The sequence below is a fragment of the Octopus sinensis genome, linkage group LG8 (assembly GCF_006345805.1).
Source record: "Octopus sinensis linkage group LG8, ASM634580v1, whole genome shotgun sequence".
NCBI classification, from domain to species: domain Eukaryota; kingdom Metazoa; phylum Mollusca; class Cephalopoda; order Octopoda; family Octopodidae; genus Octopus; species Octopus sinensis.
Genome location: NC_043004.1, coordinates 79984000 through 79989999, shown reverse-complemented (window position 1 = coordinate 79989999; position 6000 = coordinate 79984000). Strand labels below are relative to the sequence as shown.

Below are 6000 nucleotides of genomic sequence, written 5' to 3'. Positions count from 1 at the left end.
TTCTTACTAAACGAGTTGAGGTATCCGTTAGCCAGGTAATTGAATTAAAACTCGTGTTTCTATATTCAAAAACCAATGTTGATGGGTACCAGATTTTTTATTATTAAAAAGTGGGGCACAGTGACAGGAAGGGTATCCAGCTGTAGAAAATTTGCCTCAATAAACTCCATCTGACCCATGGAGAGCATGGGAAAGTGGACATTAAATTGACGAGGCTGATTTGTGTGTGTGTGTGTGTGTGTGTGTGCATGTATTTATATATGTGCTTACCTGTGTAAACACGTAAATGTGAAACAAGGTGGGAAAAAAATAGTACTTGAATACCAGAGGTGGAGTAATATGCTTTATTAATAAAGCTGCAAAAAAAATCACAAAAAACTGTTACTCAGAGTTTCCTCTGCCTGATGAACAAGAACGTGAAATTGAATAACAGTTTTTGTGATAATTTTGTGATGTTCTTCCAGCTTTAATAATAAAGCATATGTATATATATATACACACATGCATATATATATATATATATATATATATATATATATACAAACAAATAATCAAGATAAGAGTTAATTCATTAAAGAAAGTTTAATAAATTTCATCAAATAAATGAAATGAAGCAGACTGGATGTTAAAATGGATTATCCTCTTATTTCATATACATATATGTGTGTGTGTGTGTGTGTGCCTGTGTGTGTGTGTATATATATATATATATATATATATATATCATCATCAATGGACGTTAAACAATGATGATGATGATGATATATATATATATATATATATATATATATATATATATACACAGACACACAAGGTGTTCAAAAAGTCTCTCCACAGTGAATTTGTTTTCATCCTGCACAGTGAACGGATTATTTTGAAGGGACTTTGGCCACCAAGATCACCTGATTTAACACCACCAGACATTTTCTTCTGAGGAGCAAGTAAAGGATCAGTATACAAGAATCACCCGAAAACCATTAATGAGCTAAAAGGCGTAATCATAACCTTCACACGGTCCATACCGCATCAGACTCTCCAAGATGTATTTCAAAACATGTGGAGAAGAATGAACTTATGTACCGAAAAGGAAGGACAACACTTTCAACACATCTTATAAAGCTTTTCTAAAGTCTTGTAAAGTCTAATATATTCTTTTGTAGTCTTTATACCATCTTATAAATATTTATTTTGCAATAAAATACTTACTGCAGAGAGACTTTTTGAACACCCTGTATACACACACACACACACACAATGGGCTTCCTTGCAGTTTCCATCAACAAAATTTCTTACACAAGGCCCTGAGTGACTTAAACACTGTAATAGAAGGCACTTTCTCAAAGTACCACACAGTGAAACTGAACTTGGATGCAAAGCAAACTCACTAACCGCACAACTACCACCTGCACATAAATGAGATCAGAGTATTTCATTAAAAGTTTACACTGAGTAATTAACAGTCTCATGCTATTTCAACCAAACCCTATATTACAAAAAAAAAAAAAAAGAAAAAAAAATGAAAATTATAGTCAGGGTGACATAACTGGCAGAATTGACTCAGAGTTGGAAACTAGGTGAGCTGCAGCAATAATTTAAACAGGTCTTTGTCAGAAAAATGAACAAATGAATGAAGAAATAAAGAAATAAATGGAATGCTAATTATTCCAAAGGTGAAGAAAGCAAAGAAAATTTTCTTTTTTCTTTCTAATATAAACATAGGTGCAAACATGGTTTTGTTGTTCAGAAATTCATTTTACAAAAATATGTTTTTCTCTGTAAGGCACCTTAGGCAAGTCTTGTCTACCACAGCCTAAGCTTGATCTTATATATAGGAGTGGCTGTGGTAAGAAGCTTCCTTCCCTCAGGCCACGGGCCAACCAAAGCCTTGTGAGTGGATTTGGTAGATGGAAACTGTAAGAAGCCCATCATGTGTGTGTGTGTCTGTGTGTGTGTGTGCATGTGTGTATATATATATATATATATATATATATACAATGGGCTTCTTACAGTTTCTATATATATATTTGTGCATGTCTTGGTGTGTGTGTTTGTCCTCACTACATCACTGCTTGATGAACGGTATTGGTGTGTTCACAGCCCTGTAACTTAGCGCTTTGGCAAAAGTGACCGATAAAATAAGTACTAAGCTTCAAAGATAAGACCTTGGGTAGATTAGTTCAACTAAAACCCTTCGAGGCAGTGCTCCAGCACTGAAACAAGTAAAAGAATAAAAGTGGATTTAAGAAGCATCAAATGTGGTGTGCAAGAGAGACGACTGCACTGGTATGGTCATATGTTGTGAATGAATGAGGACAGCTTTGTGCAAAAGTGTCACACCCTAGCAGTTGAGGGAACCTGTGGAAGAGGTAGACCCAGGAAGACCTGGGATGAGGTGGGGAAGCATGACCTTCGAACATTGGGCCTCATTGAGGCAATGACTACTGATCGAGACTTTTGGAGATATGCAGTGCTTGAGAAGACCCGACAAGCCAAGTGAGACCATAGCCCATGGCCTATGCCAGTGGGGGTAACTAGCCCACCTATGAGTACCCCTCATTCATTGGACAATGAACTTTGCTTGCGAAAACCTATTGAGGCAAGTGAAATCAAAATCGCTGATGTGGCTGATGACAGTACCGCCTGATTGGCATTCGTGCCAATGGAATTTTAAGAGCACATCCGAGTGTGATTGTTGCCAGGGCCATGGATTGGCTCCCATGCCGGTGACAGGTGAAAAGCACCATTTGGGCATAATCATTGCCAGTGTCACCTGACTGGCCCTCATGCCAGTGGCACATAAAAGCACCCACTAGACTTTCAGAGTGGTTGGCATTAGGAGGGGCATCCAGCTGTAGAAACTTTGCCAGATCGGACTGAGCCTGGTGCAGCCTCTGGCTCACCAGCCCTCAGTCAAACCATCCAACCCATGCCAGCATGGAAGGCAGATGTTAAACAATGATGATGATGATGATGATGATATGTATATATACTTTTATTTTTTAGCACCAGATGTCAGAACCTACGGACACGTGGAATTGTGAAACTAGCTAATTATAAGACAATAGATTTAACTAACTCTCTTCTCTCCTATCCTCCAACTGATACAACGAATTATGAACTTCACTAAAATGTAAGACTCTTGAATTATCGAACATTTTTCCTTTTTTTTTCCTTTCTCTTCCTCATATTCTCTTTCCAAGATCCTTCTATTTATCTTTGCCATGTAACTGTTCCGATGATGTTTATCAATTGCAACAAGGTAAATACAAATTTACTCCAGCTTGATATATTGAAACTGCTGTAAACATACTCTCTTCTTAATTGAATAAGACTTCATAACACCAACGATCCACTTCTTACTGTTTATTGCTCCATTTCTTATCGTCTTTATATATATTAAACCACAGTTTACCTTTTAAATTAGCTACTACCCTATACCTTATAACAAGGACCATACATACTGAGATAATACCAAGAGGGCCTATGAATACATCTAGCTCTTAGAAGGTTACATTACCCTGACTTATGTGTTTACATGTGTCTACGCATGTATGTGTGTGTATGAACTTATGTTGTTTATGAATGCGTTCTTTTAAATCCTGTAACTTAGTGGTTCAACCGATAGACATCTATAAAAGACACACCAAACTGTAATAATCACTGAGATTAAAAAGACTAAAACTTTCCCAGGCAGAGCCCCTGCATGGCCACAGTTCAAAGACTGAAACCAATAACATAATATAAAATAATAAACAATTTTGTTGTGGTCTTAACATTACTTAGAAATAGCCATCCTTAGTTAAATTAGTGAGAGAAAACTCTTTAGTCTTGCTGCGGGCAAGGCAACCCACACTGGTACTGATGCCATGGTAAAATGTACCCAATACATTATGTAAGGTGGTTAGCGATAGGAATGGTATTAACCTGTAGAAAATTATGGAGTATATGGGCAAGACACAGTTTCTTGCTCACCTAGGAAGGAACTAATTCTGAATAAGAACTGATAAGGTCTGTGAGAACCTCTGCAACTCATGTCAGTGTAGAAAAATTTATCAAAAAAATTGTGAGGATATGAAGTATTTTTTTTGAAATTCTTCAATAAACAGTCAACATCTAAAAGGAAATACTGTCAAAGAGTTATTTGTAACTGGCTCGCATGCCAGTGGCATGTAAAAAGCACCACTCAAGTGTGGTCGATGCCAGTACTGCCTGACTGGCTCCTTTGCTGGTGGCACATAGAAAGCACCATTCAAGCATGGCCGATGCCAGTACCGCCTGACTGGCTCCTGTGTCAGTGGCATGTAAAATCACCCACTACACTCTTGGAGTGGTTGGCATTAGGAAGGGCATTCAGTTGTAGAAACAGCTGAATGCAGTCTGAAATCTGAGGTCACCTAAGTAGGACCAGTGTGCCCCCCAAACTGTGCACTCATAAACATATGCACACTTGGTGCAATCTTGCAAAGAAATAGAAAATATTAAAACACAAGTTCAACGAAATCAATATTTTGTTCTTTGAAGAAACTTGATCTGCAATTCTCTCTCTCTTGTGCCATGGCATATTTGTGCCATTGATGAATCATGGCCTGTTCCTCCTCCATTTATGTTTGTCTCTGGCAACATCACCCAGGTCTTTCTCGCTCTGCATGTTCATTCTCTTCTTCATCCATTCATTTATTCTTTTACTTGTTTCAGTCATTTGACTGCAGCCATGCTGGAGCACCGCCTTTAGTTGAGCAAATCGACCCCAGGACTTATTCTTTGTAGCCTAGTACTTATTCTATCGGTCTCTTTTGCTGAACCGTTAAGTTACGGGGACGTAAACACACCAAGATCGATTGTCAAGCGATGGTGGGAGGGACTAACACACACACACACATATATATATTTCTTTACTGCCCATAAGGGGCTAAACATAGAGGGGACAAACAAGGATAGACAAAGGGATTAAGTTGATTACATCGACCCCAGTGCGAAACTGGTACTTTATTTATCGACCCCGAAAGGATGAAAGGCAAAGTCAACCTCAGTGGAATTTGAACTCAGAATGTAACGACAGACGATATACCGCTAAGCATTTTGCCAGCACACTAATGTTTCTGTCAGCTCGCCACCTCTATATACACACGTATATATGACGGGCTTCTTTCAGTTTTCCATCTACCAAACCCACTCACAAGGCATTGGTCGGCCCGGGGCTATAGTAGAAGACACTTGTCCAGGGTGCCACACAGTGGGACTGGACCTGGAACCATGTGGTTGGTAAGCAAGCTACTTACCACACAGCCACTCCTGTGCCACCTTCATCTTCATTCTCCGCCTTCCTCTCGCTCTCCTTCCCACCGGCTCAGTCTCCACCATGTGATGCTCCATTCTGTCATCCTCCCTGAGAAAATGACCAACAAAACCCCACTGCCTCCCTCTGATAGAATCCACCAACTGTCTCCTTACTTTCATCCTCTTCAACACTTCCACATTCGTCACCCCCTGTTCCCATGAGATTCTAAGCATTTTTCTATAAAACCACATTTCTGCAGCTTTGTGTCTCTTCTCCATGACTTTGCTTATCATCCAAGACTCACTCACACCTGCAATTACTTGGACTTAATGTAAATTTCTGTGCTCAATCCCCCAAAAATAAACAAAGAATGTTCAGTAAAGCCTTTCAGAATTATGCGAATTTTTTAAAGATTATCAGAAATATGGCAACAATAAGCTTTTCCAACAGTTTTACCAAAATTTATTGCACCACATATTAAAAAAAAAAAAAAATTCCTTTTTTTTTCCTATTCCCAAAATGTTGAAATTTGTTCTAAGATAAACTCATATTTTTGGCTGCTATCACTTTACAGTTCACCCGTGTAGAATGATGGCCTAGACTGATTTCTATATATAGACATTTCAGTGAAGGGGAGTCGTTGAAAACAACTAAGAGCTGCCTAAATTGTTCTATAGTATTTGGTGTCATTTATTTAGGTTTTAAGGACACAGGTTTAGTGA

At 38.5% G+C, this 6000-nt stretch overlaps 1 protein-coding gene across 2 annotated transcripts in view; it reads right to left on the bottom strand.

The window, feature by feature from the left end:
• Positions 1-6000, bottom strand: part of LOC115214860 (unconventional myosin-VIIa) — a 183235-nt gene that overhangs the window by 37231 nt on the left and 140004 nt on the right. The window lies entirely within an intron of this gene.